The 18,178-nt window shown below is 42.9% G+C and overlaps 1 long non-coding RNA gene across 7 annotated transcripts in view; it reads right to left on the bottom strand.

Annotated features, from left to right (window-relative positions):
* Positions 1–5,386: 5,386 nt before the first annotated feature.
* LOC146505870 (uncharacterized) overlaps positions 5,387–18,178 on the bottom strand; it is a 64,125-nt gene continuing 51,333 nt past the window's right edge. For 3 of the 7 annotated variants that reach the window (XR_014877533.1, XR_014877532.1, XR_014877537.1), the window contains one exon: positions 5,387–17,177. This is a non-coding gene — a long non-coding RNA (uncharacterized LOC146505870). The remainder of the gene's footprint in view (positions 17,178–18,178) is intronic. The other 4 variants (XR_014877534.1, XR_014877535.1, XR_014877539.1 and 1 more) reach the window with 4 other exon arrangements.

Below are 18,178 nucleotides of genomic sequence, written 5' to 3'. Positions count from 1 at the left end.
AGATCAGAAGCTGCAGATTCCTCTCAGCTGATTTTGATTTTGGAGCTCCTCACTCCGACTTTTTGTTCCAGTGAGTCACGCACAGTCACCTCCTTCCAACACTGACAATACTGAGCTGTCAGGAGCTGCAACTGGGTTGATGAGATGACTAAAGCATGCAGACTGACCTTTGACCTCCTCAGTGTTGGCTGTCACGTCTTCGATCCAGGACGTGAGAGACGCAGAGTTTGCATCACCGATGTTGTCGAGGAGCCGTTGGGTTGCAGATGTGCACCTACATGATTCAACGGTTCAAACATGAACAAATGTTTGATATCCAGGATTTCACACTCACATGATCTCAGATGGTATTTCAGTCTGCTGCTGTGGGCTGAGGTAACCGTGTCCTGTGTGCAAAAAGAACACATCAGACCTTCCTTTCAGTTATTTCTGATCTGAATCTGGTCGCACTGCTGAAGTGCTGAAGAGTGCGATTGAGCGAACATGTTGCTGAAACTGGAGCTGAGCAGGATTTAAGCTGACAGACGGACAGACGGCCCTCATGCAGGTGGATTACTGCGACTCAAAGGTATTCACAGCCCTCAAACACACAAAGAAAATCTAAAACAGCATCAGATGAAACCTATGAGCTCCATTTCAAATCTTTTACTCCCTCAAAGAATCAAAGCTAAATGACAGGCTTTTATTTTGAAGTTTCAGAGTTAAACCTTTGCTTATCCTTGCTCTGATCTGATCTTTCAGCTCAAATAAAGATGATTATGGAAAAAAATGATGAGCAGCAGAGTTTCACGCTGCTTTGTGAAACATTTCCAAAAAACAATGGGATTTTTTTTCCAGGTTTACAGACTGAAGCGTCCACCTGGCGAGGCGCCACGAGCCTCACATAGAAATGAAGATTTTAATTAAGCTCAACGAGGAGCTTCTGCCATGAGTCCAGCTTTGCTTCGTTAGCTCTGTTCTGCTTTATTACGACACTTTTCTTAACCAATAAACTCTCTGCCTGAGTTCTCTGAGCCAATCAGCTTCACTGTCTTCCCTCTCAGCGAATCTCATCTGAAATCTTCATGAACCATCAGCTTAACCTTCTCCTCCACCACAGGGTCCAGTCTCTGCGATGTTACGGTTAATTTACACGAGCGTGACACGTGTAGGAGAAACCGTCGGTACCAAACGAGCCAATCGCAGTCACCGCAGGCTGCGATGGCGAATGTGCAGTTACACGAAACTGAGTTTCACTCATGTTCCTGGACACAGCTGAATGCTTTGGGTCTGATGTAACGCTTCCTCTTCCCAACTCGATGCTCCTTCAGCCTCTCTGCACGGCCGCTGTGGTCGTTTGTTATACTGGTGCAAAGCAGGAGATCCGATGTTCACACGAGCCAGTGGCGGCGTGTCAACCTGAGCGAGCTGATCGCAGCCTGCCTGGTTTTGGTTTAAAATAAAAGTCTGAAAAGACACATTCAGGTGCAGAGAAGCGATATTTATTAGTGACAGCAGAAACATGAAGGTGGGTTCGGTTATTTATAGCCAGATTACACATGATGAGTCATTAAAGGGAGACAAATGATTAAAAAACAAACTGTAAATGCGTCGATAAAGTTCAGATGCTGTTTAAAGTCTTCAGGTTTCTTTGTGTGAGGAAGACGAAGACATCTCAAGCAACCAATAATAAGGAAGCCAGAGGTCAGAGGTCACACCTCTCAGAGCTTCAATCCAATTTAACAGGAAGCTTAAAAGGAGTTTAAAGTTTAAAGTTCAACCAGAGTTGAATCAGTTAAAACAAACTTAAATCCCTCGAATCCTCCAGTTTGTCTGAACAATGATAACTGCAGTCTGATCAAAGCTGCGAGCGCTAATCAGCCGCTCCTCTTCATCGATGGGATCAATGAGGTCCCAGACAGGAAGTGTCAGCGCCTCGCTCTGCGGCGGCGGGGAGGTGACTCCTTCTCAAACAGCCTTCATCCTGTTTTTGAGCTGTTAATAATGTGTCTGCATTATAGATCCAGATGTGAGGTCCCTGCCAGGGAGGGACAGACTTCGCAGCATCTCTGACATCAGCGCGAGGCGTCCCTCCGTCAGTCAGCCGGGCAGTTCAACACAGACAGCTGTGGTTAGTGTCAGAGAAACCAGTCTGGGACGGTTTCTGTAAAGATTTTTGATTATTTCAGTATTTCTGAGGACATGTTGCCTAATCTCAGAATACACAAACCCGTCCACAGATTCCTGGATCCAGCTGTGAACTGTGGTCAAACATCTGTTTCACCACATCTGGTAAAAATGTCAATTTCATGCAGAACTTTTCTTTTGAGGAACCTTCAAACTTTCTTTAAAGCAGAGCAGGCAGCGAGGTGCCGTCGTATCTGGAGAAGCTCGGTGAGCCTCTGCTCTGTTCCTGCCACGTCTGAAAAGTCCCGCCACGCCCATCAGCTCACCTGCTGAGTATTTAAGTCTCTGCCGTACAGATTGTTAGTACTAACACAGTAGTAATGAGTTTAGGCTCTACCTGCTTTCATCCTTAACTACATGTTCTTGGTATTTACCTGAGTTCTTCCTCCTCCTGTGTTCATCTGCTGTTGTTGTTTCCTTCAACCCTAAAAAATGAACTCACCTGTCCGATCGCTCTCCACTGCAGTAGACTCTCCAAGCTTGTAGCTCGCCCCATCCAATGCTTCGCCGCCTCAGTGCGCACCTGTAACCTGTGACTGTCCCACGTATAGCACTCCGCTTCTGATTTCTGTTAATAAAACTCGGACGTTGCTTCTGTCACAGTGGAACATGTGTGACTGAAATAAACAGCGTGGGTCTCTAATGATGGCCAGTCCCGTCCGAGGACAACAAGTAGCAAACATCAGTTTTGTGTTGAATGCTGAAGCCTGTAATCGTCTTCAGCTTTGATGTCACACGTGTTAATACCTGATTCTCTTTTGTCTGCCGTCACATCAGGTATTTCTGCCCGTAATCTGTTTGATAGCGACGGTTTCAGATATCAAAACCCGTTCACGCCTGACGGATCCAGAAAACCCTTCAGGACAGACGCCACGAAGTCCTGCAGGACATTAGACTTGATGCAAACTGTTTAATACAATTCCTGTATTGTACATTGTAAATTATATTGTTGCTCCTAAAACAGTAGATGTAAGAAAATAAAGTAAATATATTTGATAAAAACATGTATTAAAATATTTTGTTGCATGTTAATAAAATATAACTGCACAACCCGGGATCACAACTACGTGTGAAATCAACACGCCAGTCCACGCTTTGTCTCTGCAAAACATGAAACGTGCAGACATGCAGACGTTACAGTAACAACGTTGGACATCATTAACACGTTTACATGTTTCACCTGAAGTGGAAAGTTTGAGATCCTGAGATGTTAAGAAGCTGAAGAACCTGTTTACATCATACATGCTTTCCTTAGGCAGCATCATTAGAAGACATAGCATACATTTACACTGCTATGCAGATGACACCCAGCTCTATCTGTGCATGAAGCCAGATAGACACACCAATGAGTTAAACTGCAGGAATGTCTTAAAGACATAAAGACCTGGACGGCTGCTAACTTCCTGCTTCAGCACTTGGCCCCGCCCCTCCCTGAGCCTGGATCTGCTGGAGGTTTCTTCCTGTTAAAAGGGAGTTTTTCTTTCCCACTGTCACCAAAGCACTTGCTCATATGATTGTTGGGGTTTTCTCTGTTTTCTTTGTATTTCTGCAGGTCTTTACCTTACAAAATAAAGTGCCTTGAGGCAAACTGTTTTTGTGATTTGACACTGTATAAATAAATCTGGATATAATTCACGCCGCAAGTTAAACTGCAAACATCTAAAGTCTGCAACAAGCTTCTCCTCAGCAGTGTTGGTCAAGTTACTTGAAAAAAGTAATCAGTAACTAATTACTGATTACTCCCCCAAAAAGTAATCCCGTTACTTTACTGATTACTTATTTTCAAAAGTAATTAATTACTTAGTTACTTAGTTACTTTTTAAAAACACGATTTACAACCTGAATAGGTGATAAAGTGATAGATCTTTCAGCCCAATTCTACTTTTTCTACATAATCATCATACAAAATGTAATCAAATGGAAAAGTCTCTTTTTAAAACTTGTTTTATTAGTTTTAATCTTTTAACTTTATGCATCAAGCAAAAATTTAATTATCTGCAACATTCTCTGACTGGAAGAAATTAGTTTAACATTTAAACCTATTTTCTGCACATTCCAGCACATAAAATAAAATATTTTGTGTGTTTACACTCAGTCTTTCAAATAGATGCAAGTAAAACACAGCAGAAAATAAATAAAGTCAAAGACTAGCGGTCCTGTTGCTCTATTTTCACCTGTAAAGCAGGAGTGGGGTAGGCGGAGGGTTACCCTGGTGCAGGTGTGCAGCGGTCAGTGGAAGAATCCGCGAGTTTCTCTGTGAGTTTCCCATTACGTCGTAGCTACTCGGTGCTTGTTTGGAAGTTTAGGGGTTTTTTCTCTGTAAAAAGAAGTTTTCTTCCCACGCACAACGGACACTAATGTTTTTGTCACTTTTTATGGAATCAAACTCAAAGTAAGGTCAGTACTTCCACGCTTTAAACGCTGCACGCTCATACTCTCTCTGCACTCGATATATGATCCATTGTTGATCTGCACACAGCTGTTGTCACGAACGTCACACTCGCTTACGTCACTGTCATGAGACATTCTCGCAAAAAATCACGGTTTTAGTAACGCAGTAACGCAGCGTTCCTACGGGAAAGTAACAGTAATCTAATTACCGTTTTTGCAATAGTAATCCCTTACTTTACTCGTTACTTGAAAAAAGTAATCGGATTACAGTAATGCGTTACTGCCCATCTCTGCTCCTCAGTTTCCTCTGTAGAGTCAGCGATGCTGGACTGCAAGTCGTAAAAATGACACTAAAGAGGTTAAACTGTGATGCCAAGAGGTCCTGACCAAGAATCAGCATGTGACGAGTCGGGAGCGACAAATTTTAGCGAGTGTCGGTGATTTTGTGTGAAATTCGCAGAGGCAAAGGCGAGGAAACGATCTGATAAGCTGCTGGTTTGATCCACAAACAGAGGATCGATGTGACCGGAAACAAAACTAAAGTTCTCATTCGTTGAGCTCAGAGCGAAGATCGCTGCTGCACCGTGACTGATTTTCAGTAAGTGACATTTGATGCTCATTACTCTGGATCCTGCTGATACCGGCGTGCTGTTCATGTGCTGTTTCCCAGCATTCTTCCTCACTGTCCTCGGGTTGAATTAAACTCAAGTGAGCGGCATCACATTGGGAGAGCGCTCTGTGAAAAAGATGAAGATTATTTTTCTGATTTGGTGGAAGGTTTTTGGGATTTTGGGAAGTTCATGAAGTGGTCAGAACATAAAGTTTATGAAATATGAGACAAAACTGCTTTGAGGTGAAACATCTGCTCGTTGCTGAGTAGACCACGTCATCCATCCTGCATCTTTAATTACCCGACACGTTGTGCCGTCTGTTAGTAAATATCAGCGCTGCAGGCGTCACCGGGGGACGTGATGCTGGCAGCTGACTACAAAGTGTGTGATGAAAATTTAAAAAGTGAGACAAGGTTTCAAACAGCGTCTACTTCGGTGTCTAGTTTCTGCCGCGCTCTGCTGCCCTTTATTTACCATACAGCGTCTGCGAAAACAGAAACACTGAGCGTGAAGCAGGCGGACGAGGATGAGGACGCGGTCCACGCAGGAACTATGTTTGAGTAAATCTACGAAGACCGAACCTCCACAGCGTCTTTAGTCCTCGACAGTCAGAGCTGTGCACAGGCCGGCATAATGAAAACTGCTCAGGGCACAGTGTGAACAGCACAACATGTAGGCTGACGTATTACTCAGACTTTCCCCGCTGCAGACTCTGAAAGTGCTGACGTGCAGCTGCGCGGCTGTAAAGACCGAGAGCTGACGTCCTCTGGGTAACATGCATGTTTGAAACATAAAGTCGAGCTGCTTGGACTGAAACAGAAACCGTCTCCTTAAAGCTCGAGGCTCCTCCTCTTTCCTTAGGCCTAAAATTCAGAGGTCATCAGTAACAATCAGAGACGGGCAGTAATGCGTTACTGTAATCCGATTACTTTTTTCAAGTAACGAGTAAAGTAAGGGATTACTATTGCAAAAACAGTAATTAGATTACCGTTACTTTCCCGTAGGAACGCTGCGTTACTGCGTTACTAAAACCGTGAGTTTTTTGCGAGAATGTCTCATGACAGTGACGTAAGCGAGTGCGACGTTCGTGACAACAGCTGTGTGCAGATCAACAATGGATCATATATCGAGTGCAGAGAGAGTATGAGCGTGCAGCGTTTAAAGCGTGGAAGTACTGACCTTACTTTGAGTTTGATTCCATAAAAAGTGACAAAAACATTAGTGTCCGTTGTGCGTGGGAAGAAAACTTCTTTTTACAGAGAAAAAACCCCTAAACTTCCAAACAAGCACCGAGTAGCTACGACGTAATGGGAAACTCACAGAGAAACTCGCGGATTCTTCCACTGACCACTGCACACCTGCACCAGGGTAACCCTCCGCCTACCCCACTCCTGCTTTACAGGTGAAAATAGAGCAACAGGACCGCTAGTCTTTGACTTTATTTATTTTCTGCTGTGTTTTACTTGCATCTATTTGAAAGACTGAGTGTAAACACAAAATATTTTATTTTATGTGCTGGAATGTGCAGAAAATAGGTTTAAATGTTAAACTAATTTCTTCCAGTCAGAGAATGTTGCAGATAATTAAATGTTTGCTTGATGCATAAAGTTAAAAGATTAAAACTAATAAAACAAGTTTTAAAAAGAGACTTTCCATTTGATTACATTTTGTATGATGATTATGTAGAAAAAGTAGAATTGGGCTGAAAGATCTATCACTTTATCGCCTATTCAGGTTGTAAATCGTGTTTTTAAAAAGTAACTAAGTAACTAAGTAATTAATTACTTTTGAAAATAAGTAATCAGTAAAGTAACGGGATTACTTTTTTGGGGAAGTAATCAGTAATTAGTAACTGATTACTTTTTTCAAGTAACTTGACCAACACTAGTAACAATGACGAACTTTGTAGAGTAAAGGCCTGCAGCTGTCTGAGGCTCGGTCTAAAACTTCTTTTATTATTTCACAGCAGCTTAGAAACAGTTAAAACATTTCATTGGTTAATCTGTCCTGACAACATGTTTGTTCACCTACTGATCTGATCCGTGTTCGTGAAGTGAAGATTTTTCAAATATGGCGGCTGGAGGGAGGAGCTGACAGTGACATCATCAACTCCTAAGAAACCTTTCGGTGATTTAAAACGACTCAGTTTTAGAAAAAGATCGTGCAAACTTCAGCAAAGAGAACATCTGGGAAGGTTCATCAACAACACCGCGCTGGTCTTTCATACGTCCACGTGAGGTTTTCATTACACTGTCAGAAGCAGGAGTCCTTAAAACCTGAGCTTAGAGACGTGCAGCACACGAACAGAGCTGATAGAAGAAAACAGGTGGAGAGGACGAGGACTGAAAAGTTTCTGGGGTCTCGTGTCTGTTAATAAAAAACAGCAGCACGTTAAAAACACGTGAGCGTGACGCGCCTGGAAGTGGAAACCACCTCCACGACAGAATTTAAACTTGATCTACTTCACGGGTTTAAATTATTTTTGATTAAAAGAAATTCAGATTTACAAAATAAAAACTTTTCTTGAGCTTCTTTGATTAATTCTAAAGAAAATAAAAATTATAAATAAAGCGTAAAACGCTGGATGGCGGCTCTCTGATGGGCCCGCCGCCCTCCTGTGACAGCTGGGCACCTCCCACAAACATGGACTGAACGACCGCTTCAGAAAACTGATGGATGGACAATGAAAACTACAATGAAAAAGTGTTGACGATGTGTGAATGCTGTAGAGCAGCGGTCTCCAACCTTTTTTGCACCACGGACCGGTTTATGCCCGACAATATTTTCACGGACCGACCTTTAAGGTGTCGCGGATAAATACAACAAAATAAAACTAGTACCGGTACCGAAAAAAAGAAAATTTATTCATAACACGTGAAAAGACCCAGGAAAACCGAGTTAACGATAAAAACGATAACAAAATAACGCTGAAAACTGATAAAAACCTTGAAAACTATACATTTCACACCTGAGCCTCAACTCTCGCGGCCCGGTACCAAACGACTCACGAGGCCCGGGGGTTGGGGACCGCTGCTGTAGGGAGCAGCCACTGGTGAGAGTTGTAGTTGTAGAGTCCATCAAGGAGCTGTGGCATGAGCACCACCTGTATTACTGCACCACGTTCTCACGACGGGATTATTCCAACAAACCGAGGACGTCGTTTTGTATCCTCCTGTAACTTTACTCTATAAAGAGCTAAAACCTCCAAAGTGTCAGGAGTAATACGTCCTGAGACTTTGGAGGTTTGTGGACTGAAAGTCAAGAATCAAGAAGTGGGATTCTGTTTGTCTGTGATTTGGAGAGCCCAGCTGCCGACGCAGAGGAAACATGGATACTTGGCACGACATCGGCAAACAGCCCGCTGACCGATGATTGAAAACCAGCTGAGAGGCTGAAGCCACACCGACGTCAGAGATGAGAGTTTGCCATCAGCTGAATATACTTGACGAGTCCGTGTCCGGCTTTGTAGCGAGAGAAAGTTTGTGCTGAACTCATTTACGTCACGTTTTTATCCACTACAGCACAATCAGGTGTTCTCTGTGAGGAAGGGATTTTCACATTTTAGAGATCCAACCTTGCCGTGCGACACGAACACACATCGAACGCGTTGTGTTTCTGAGGAAAATTCTTCAAATGCAAAACAGGAAGTTGACATGAAGCCACGCTGAGCTGGTCCTGATGAGACTGAACGAGAGGAAGAAGAAACAGATTCCTCAGCAGCAGCAGGCAGAATTTCACCGTTTGATCCAGGATTTGAGGCTTTTGTGCTCAGTTTGGGCCTCTGATGGTCATTTCAGAGGCGACTGACCCGGCGCAGCGTTCAGCTGTGTGTCTGAGGTAAAACAGATCATTAGACTGTTTCCATGTCACTGTGTGTTCAGTAACTGTGTGCGTTTTGTGTTACAAGCCCACATGTTGTCAGTGGTGCGACTGGTCAGACCTGTTTTTTCGGATTCGAGAAATCGACAAACTCGAAAAATTCATCCGGCAAAATGACGCCGTCAGCGTGAACGGCTGCATCAAGAGTGCGTGAGTTTGAAAACTGGAACACAGATGTTAAACTTTCGGTGTGTAAAAGCTGTAAGAAGGAAAAGCTACCAAGTGTAGCGCTGCTCAAACACCTGAACTCACAGCTCACGCTAACTGACGGCGTGCTGAACTCGAGGAGTAGACGTTCACAACGTTTATTTAAAAAAAGATGCACGTGTTTCGTTTCTTTGTTGCTAGAACACGATTGATGTTTCTGCTTTGTTGTACATGGAAACAGCATCAACATCTAGTTTCAGTTTTTAGCCTGTGAGCAGTTTTGACCCGAGCGATGACGTCGCTGTTCTGTCTCCACATTTAACATCTCTCACAGTAAATTTTGGTGCTTTATTTGCTCGAGTGTTACGACGCATTTCTTAAATCCTGACGGTGACGCGCTTAACAAAACCCAGAGATATGACGTTTACAGTTTGTCTAAATCATTTAGCCGTCTGTAAATATTCACTTCATGTGCAGCGAACGTCTCGATGACTAAGTAACGTCAGTGTTCGTTTTCCTCATTGTAAAGTCGACTCTGTGCGTCAGCGTCATCGCGGCAAAGTCAGAAAACTCTGCTAAGCACAAACAAAGCAAAGCAAAACAAAGCAAAGGGTCTTATCTCAGTCACTTTGTTTCAGATGGACGCAGAAGACATATAATTTGCTCCGTATTGATTTACAAAGACAAAAGTCCAAAATCAATTTGTGCCTGAGGTCAAACACGAGCCAGCGTGGCAGCCACCTCCGACGTGGAGCAAAGGGAGAAAACACGAGGAATTTTATAGGAAGTGACTCAAAGTTTGAGTATTACAACAATCTGGACCTCAGATCGATTGATCGGCCTAATTAAAAACATCAAAGAGCCGCACAAATGAGACCAACAAACGAGAAGCCATGATCTCATAAACCGAACAAGAAATATGAAAAACCCAAAACTGTTACTACAGTATGATTATTATTATTGTTGTTACACTGATTCACTGGATAATGATTTCTTTCTTTTTCCTGCTATTATTAGAATCTAACTTTGATTATTTTGATGGAAATCATCCAAACTTACAGATTGATCTTTAATTTTATTACCAGACAAAATGTCACAGTGGCAGACCGTGTGGAGAGTGTGTGGAGGACTCGGGTACAGACACAGGCGAGGACACCAAACTGAGTTCGAACAAAAAGCCTTTATTGTGGCTGAATGACAAGGAGTTCAAACAAGGCAGAAGCGCAGTGACAAAACTAAACTATAACTAAACTGGGAAACTGATACTGTGATAAACTATGAAGACACAGAAAACCACGACTACGAATACAAAGACTGGCTGTGAAAACATGGCGGTGGGAACACAGACGACGCGACACAGAGACTAAATACACGTAAGGGATGATCAGGGGAAGTGGCCACACATGGGAGCACAGCTGACGCACATGAACCTAAAGACAGGACAGGGGAAGTGAAGATGCAGACTTTCAAAGTAAAACAGGAAACATGGAGACCAAGGACTAAACAGCAATCTCAAAATAAACTAGATGAGCTAAACGAGGGCACAAATGAATACAAAAGACACATGAAAGTCAAACACTGGGTGACTCGACGCAGGACCATGACACAAGAAGCCAAACAGTTCAGAACTTTTTGTGATCTTTATCATTATTATTACTTTGGTGACATTTTATTGGATAATTAACCATCGTTTTAAATCCTAATTGAAGATTTAAACTCTTAGATTAGAACTTCACTGACTTGAAGTGTCAGGGCTTCAAAATCAGTAGAAAAATGCTTTGGGCTTCATCCCGAGTCCCCCTCTGCGCGGGCGTCAGATGGTGTGTTCTGGAGGTGTGCGTTCGCACTCAGGGTCATTCTGGTCAGCGGCCTTCTAAGTGGCATCTAACAAGCCGCAGAGCTGGAGTGTAAAGGGTCACCGATCGGGTCGCTGCTAAACAAAGTTCATCACAGGTTGTTAACACTGAATTTCACTCATTCGGCGCTTCAGCTCGGAGTGGCGGCGAGCTTCAGGGTGGAGGACGAGACGCCGTCAAGTCTGTGAGTTCAAACAAAAACGAGGAAAGAAAAAGAAAAAGGATTCTGTTAACAAAGAGCGAGAGAAAGCTTATTGTACAGGATGAACTGTGGAGCCGGGATTCAACAACCAAAGTTTTCTCATCTCCAGCTTCGGGGGGTTTTGGTTTGAGCCTCGTTAACGTATCAGGTTATTTTACTGTCTTTCATCAAATCATTTACATGATGAAAACTACAAGAAAACAAACTTTGGTCCCACACTGAGCGAGTTCGATGTTTCAGATTAGAGAACAAAGCCAATCGAGTCGTTTTAGATTAATAATCGTTTTACTTTGAACTTCAGAAACCAAACCATCATTAACGATTCACGGCTGTTGTTTAAGACCAACATCTGTGTTTGGTTTCTAATATTTAGTCTTTGTTAAGATTTTAACTTTGACTTCAGATAATGTTGTGTATTACTTTCAGAGTATTAAAGTTAAAGTTCAAATATTAAAGTATTAAAGTTCAAACTGACCATTATTTGTTTGACTTTGTTACTTTTTCAGAGGGTTGTTACTTTTTTACACTATTGTTACTTTTTCCAGATTACTGTTACTCTCTTAAATAGAATCTGTTACATCAGACTGTTACTTTGTTGCTCTTACACTACAATCACCTGTGAAATGGACTTTTGTTTCTTTGTAGCGAATATTTTTGAAGTAAAACGGCTCAGACTGTATAAAACGATTAAAACACTGACTGCACTGTTTTTTAGCTACACGGCGAACGTTAACTTAAAGATGTGAAGTGAGCGTCTGTCTGTGTCACTGTGAGCTCTGCACGCTGCTCGTTTGGCTCGTTTCTATTGGGTTTTTTTTACTGTTTACCGTTCAGCTGCTTTACACAAAATAAAATTGACAATTTTCATATAGTTGATGGAGCAAACCCAGAGACGGTGAAAGACCATCCACCATCTCCCCTAAAACCTGCAGCTGCTTTGGTTTTTCATTGAACTGGCTGGTGTTTATTAGGCTGATGAATTTGAACTATTAAGAGTTTTTAAAATCCTGAATTTATCCCATAAACTCTCCTCTGAAACCGAAAGATGGCACTCACTCTCATTTCAAGTCTGAACTGATAATGTAAAGAAAACAACACTTTTTATTGACTATTTTTACTATTTTAAAGGTTCAAAGTTTTTAATTTTTGTGGCTGAATTTTATTGCTTCACTTCCCTTTTTGATAAAAATACAACACTTTAAACGGTGAGTTAAAGGTGTGTCAGGATGTTGCAGTTATTAATGTCAGCGTTGTGTTTTTTGAGTTTCTGTGTGAAAGCCAGACACTGATGTTCATGTTTTTGTGAAATTATGCAAAAAGGTTTAAATTTTTTTTATAATGTAGTTGTTCAGGTGAGGTTTTCCACCCAAAGAAGAAAATAATCCACAGTTTTCATGAGTGGGTTTTGCAGAATTAGAAGCAGAGTTTATGATCTCAGATTTATTTAAAATTAAAGCGAATGATTAAAACCCTCAAACGACCTTTACAGCATCAGCGGGTCAAGTGAGCACAGACCCACCTCAGGCCGAGCTCGTCGTCATTAACACGAGCACTGAGACGGACAGCTAACAGCTAACGCTAACAGGTTGTGTCACATCGTTGTTGTTGTTTATGACTGATGTGTGCAGAGCTGCAAACACCAGGATGGGTGTGCAGGACACGAGGAGGATGCGTGCTGTAAGAAAGCACCACTATGATACTTTGATTTGTTTCAGGTGAACACATGCTGACGTATTGAGGAGACAGTTTTTAGTCTAATTTGCATATAGAAGTTATTTCTGAAGTGATGAAATTTTGTTGCAAAAAGAAACTTCTTTAAACTGAATTTTGTATTTAATACTTTTCATATGTGTAAAGAAATCCATAAACTTAAAAACGTAACAGCTTCAGATGGTTTTAGTCTTTTATCTCAAAATATCTTCAGAATCAGGAAAGAAAAGTCAGAGCTGGAGGAAATAAACTTCAACACAAGTTATTCTGAATCATAAACGCGTTTCAGGGTTTAAAAAGAACTGGAAGTATCGGTTTGTTTGATTAGACACCAACGATTCTGGCTGTCAGGATGTGGGGATTTCCAAGCAGCAAGTGAAGGCAGCACTGTGTGAATGCAGCAGGTAAAATCAAGAAAAAGAAAAAATCACGTCTGTAACAATCGCAGGTCTGAAAGAAATGAAATGGTTCGAAAATTATTTTGTTTTATTCTGATTTTCATTTTGAAATTTGAATATTTAAAAAGTTGTTTTTGGTGAAACAAAATAATAAAATAAAATATATAAAAGAATATAAAATATAAAAAATAGAATATAAAAAAATAAACCAACTTTAAGAAAATGCTGATTTTTAAACAAACAGACAAAAACAGTAAAATGCTCATTTTAACCTTTTCACTTTGCAGAATTCATGTAAAATATTGTTTTTACCTCATTTATTTATTTATTGTTTTTGTGGGCGGAGCCTGGCACATCTCCACCTGCAGATGTTCAGTCATTGTGGAAAAACAACTGTTTCGCCTGTACTCAGCTATTTCCACAGATATCAGGAGGTTACTGTATAAACACAGAATATTTTTAATGTTTCACATTTGTTTGATTTTTTCATAGCTGTTGGTGAAACAGGACGGTGCTGGTATTTAAAAACATGTAAATGTTAATGAAGTTAAAAAATATTAATCTGCAACATAAAACTTTAACAGTTTAAATGTGATGCACACAAAATTTACAAATGTGTACATTTATTAAAGGAACAATTTAAAAATGTATTTTATGGCAGAAATTGTGATTGTTGCAAAACATTTTGTAATTTTTATTACAAAAGTAACAAAATAATAATAATAAAAATAAATAAATAAAAATACAATTTTCTGTTTTGTTTTGTTTTTTAATTACGTTTAAAAAATTTTGAAGTTTAACTTTTTTTAACCAGAAAGGAAACGGGAACTAAACTGGAGAGAAGCCTGTGAGTCTTTGCATAAATGGAAATAATACTAAGGAATCTCATTTTTTTATACATCGAATACAATTTTGCCATTAAATGTGATTTTGAAGACAAAGACGTCCTGTGTGACTGTTCTCGGTCTTCTGCAGAGAAACGTTCAGAGCTGATTTTAGACTTTACAGCACACAACAGGAGTGTAGAGCAGCCAGCCCCCCTCCATCGCACACATACGAATGTAAAACAGCACCAACACACTTTAACCCCATTAAGACGCAGCTTTAAATAACTTCCTGCTCCTGTGTTTTGACAAATGACTCACTTGCTCACAACATGATGAAAAAATACCCACTCAGTCGTTTTTTGATACTCAGTATTCACATATTGTCTCATTTATACTCATTTCTGTTACTGTTGCAAAAGAAGAAGCAGGTTTTTGCTCATCAAACATGTTGTAACATGATGTTTCTTCTGGTTTTAATCATCTGCACATTTTCGTAGTTAAGATAGTTTGTTATGATCAGACGTTGGAACAGTAAAGAGAAAATAAGCTGACTGATTTCTTTTAAAGGATTAACAAAAGGCCATAAATTGCTTTAACGAGCTGCGATTGTAGCAAACATCCTGGAGTCTACGAATCTCTAAATTTAACACCTCAGGCTGCTCTAATGGCACGATTAGGCTCCCGTGAACCTTAAATTCGGTCATTAAACTCCTAATCTGGGAGCTTTTAGGCTTCGCTTTGGTTCTTTCGAGATCGCGTTTGGTTGTTTTGACACTTAAAGTTGCTCATTCTGCGTCACTTCTAATCTTCGTGTCACGATGAAAAGTTTCCTAAAGCTAAAAGGTTAACCGCGCGTTTGAGCGGCTTTGACGCGTCAGCTTGGTTTTTTCTGCCAGCCGTGTTTTCTTTCGCGCTTTCATTCGTTGGAGTTGATTCGCTCGCGCAGCGGTCGTCGGGTTTTGGCAGCGACCGATGGCCTTGAACTCTCAGTGGCTTTTTTTAAGGGCATCGACTCGCACGCAGCAAAACTGTTCTGCAGTATTTTCAAACAAACAACGCAGGGAAAAAAAAGAAGCTCTGACCCGGGCAGCCGCGGCGCCGCTCTCACCCCGCCCCCCGGTGAAGATCGCGTGCAGAATCTAGGCAACCCTGAGCGTGCTGAGGGAGCGCTCGCTGCTGCGCCGTGACCTTCTGTTCCCTTCGCCAAACAGCCAGTCGATGTGGGGGCTGCCCGACTTACCGAGCATGCCCAGTAGCGTCCGCGGCGTTTCGTGACAACACTAATCGTCTGCATGGATCACTGGCACGCAGAGTCACTTCTAATTAGAATTATCTCAATCTTCTGCAGGATTTCAGACAGTTTTTCTCTTTTTTCGTGGAGCGCCGCCGCCTGAGTGGTCCACCCAAGTGTCAGTTTCCCCTCTGACTCCGCCCCCTGCTCCCTCCCTCCGAACCGCCACTCGCTTTCTGCAGCCCGGCCTCCCTTCCCTCCCCCTAGCTTTCCTTTCCTACTATGAAACAAGAAAACACAGGAGGGGGAGGAAGGGGGTGATCCTGACCCGCTCTTCATCCTCACCTCGTGGCTTCACGCTCTATTACCTATGCGTGCTTCATCTCGACCGTGTTTGCTGCATGTTCCTCGCCCATCGTTCCTTCCTTCCCGTCTTGTGACCGTCTGCATTCACGCAAACGTCTGCAGGTTTTCCAGACGTACAGTTAAAGTCAGCCGCCTTCCCTCCAGCTGACCCTCTCCTGAGACGTCAGCCATTTTTAACCCACTTCCTCCGTCCAACAGAGGAAGGTGGTGGGGAGTCGAAATCAGAGAGGAGGTGAAAAGTGATGATGTCGCCTCAACCAGCTCGGATTATAGCTGGTACCTCACAGAGTAGCTAAAAGCGGGAGGAAAGGATTCATCCTCGCCGATTAACTCTGTTGTTTCTTTAAAACCACCTTCGTTTGTCCGGGTTTAATCTCCGTTTCCTTCCCCGACACCCTCCTCTGAAAGGGAAGCACAAAAACCTGCAGGGCTCCAGCTTTACGAGCAGCAGGTCAAAGGTCAGAGTTTCACTCAGAAAACACCTCAAACAGACAAATAGAAATCTTCACAGCTCCGCTCAGAACGAGGGAAAACTGCGAGAACACTGGACAGTTTCAGACGAGTCGAGAGCAAAAGTTCAGACGACTTTCTCTGATTTTTACGCCCCAAAAGCCGAAGAGTTCAGGAGGGAAGGCGAGGCCGGATTTTAACTGTCCGCCGACGGACAGACGGACGGGCCGGCGGGGCTCGGACAGGCAGGGAGGGAAGAGCGAAGAGACAGAAACGAGAAGAAAGCGTCAAGCCGGGCAGACGGCCGGTCAGTCAAAGAGACAGAGAGACGGACAGGTGTGTGCAGCGATCGGACGGCGAGATTTAAACAGGCAGGCGGTCAGACGGACAACCTGCCCGAGAGTTAGACGGACAGGCCGAGAGACAGGCGCAGGTAACGCTTCCTCAGAAACACGCCGCGGATCGGAGAGGCTTTCTTCACGTTTGGGTCTGAAACTGTCCGAGGTTTCAGGTACCAGCGAGCGCCGGGGGGGGGGGGGGGCGTTTTTGTTTCCCGTCTGCAAATCTGTGAAATCGGATTAAACATGTTGAGTTTTAAAGGCTGATATTGTGTATTTGTCTCCCTCTCAGTAAATCCATGACAGCAGCAGACCCACAGTAAATGTTCGCTACACTGATCGATCCTCTCATCCCTCTGCACCGCCTCGCCACTGTTAACGTCTCACCTCACGTCACCTCGGCTCGCTCGGTCGCCAAAGTGTTTCTGAACCATCAGCTTCAAACAGGTTTCCATCTTTTCCTTTCAAAGCTCTTCTCCTTCTTTCTTTGACTCTTTCATCTCCATGTGGAAGCAAAGTGGAATCAGCTGCTGCTGAAAGCATCAGGAGAACCTGACGTGTTACATGGAGGTCAGAGGTCGTGTGGAGGACGCAGCTGCAGGATGCTGAGGAAACACGAAAAACACGAAACATGAACAAGACGGTAAAACCAGGAACTGAAGCAGGAGAAACTCCTGGATCACTAAAACAGCTGATTTGTATTTCCTGCTGTCGGACAGGTTTAGCACTCGTGTGCATCATGACGCGTTTGTGTCTCCTCATCCTTTAGTAATAATTCACCTTTCTTCATCATGTAACCAATCAGACTGCCGGGACAGACAGGCCCACGCGCTGCGACGTCCACGGACGTTTCCACAGCCGAGCGGCTCCCACAGAGGACATGCGACGGTTTCACTGAGTCACAATATGAACAGTTTCCTGTCGTCACATCAGGAGCGCTCCCTCGTGCTGTCAGCTACAGTGAGATCACGCTGGAACACCAGGACCCTACCAGCGCTGAACGTCCAAACAAACGATTTCATCCCGTTTGTTCCAGATTATTGGGAACTTTCTGAGGGTGATGAAGGAGAAGCTCCCCGCAGAGGAGGCTGCGGGACGTTTGACCAACAGATTTGGGTCTTTGGCTGAGCGTAAAGCCGTGAAGGGACGTTAGATTCTCTGCTTCTAGCTTCTCAAATTGAACATTTCTGCCGTTTATTCACAAATGTGATCGAAATCGTGGATTTTTCACTCGCAGGTCATCTGCCTCCATCACCTGAGCTCTTCCTTTTCCTCTGAGGTTTTATTATAACGATTAAATGTTGAATAATTGAATCATGGCCATAAACATCGGCCTATTCTGTAATAATAAAAAGGTTTTGTTTCACTTTCACACACAGAAACCGACATGAGAAGGTGGATGAACACGGTGTAGAGACGGAGCAGAGGGGACGAAAGCAGGACGCGGCTGATGGAGTGTGCAAAGAGAGGAGGTGGAGGATGGTGGGGGAGGATGAAGAGACACGATAACAGCAGGAGGGAGGAAACAGCAAATGAGATGAAGACTGTAAAGACTCGTGGGGGGAGTAGAAGGTTCATGGAGCATGTGGAGGATAAGAGCACGCTA

The sequence above is a fragment of the Neolamprologus multifasciatus genome, chromosome 13, assembly GCF_963576455.1.
Source record: "Neolamprologus multifasciatus chromosome 13, fNeoMul1.2, whole genome shotgun sequence".
In the NCBI taxonomy this organism is placed as follows: Eukaryota; Metazoa; Chordata; class Actinopteri; order Cichliformes; family Cichlidae; genus Neolamprologus; species Neolamprologus multifasciatus.
Note: the sequence above shows the minus strand (reverse complement) of the source record. Positions and strands in the feature narration are given on the sequence as shown.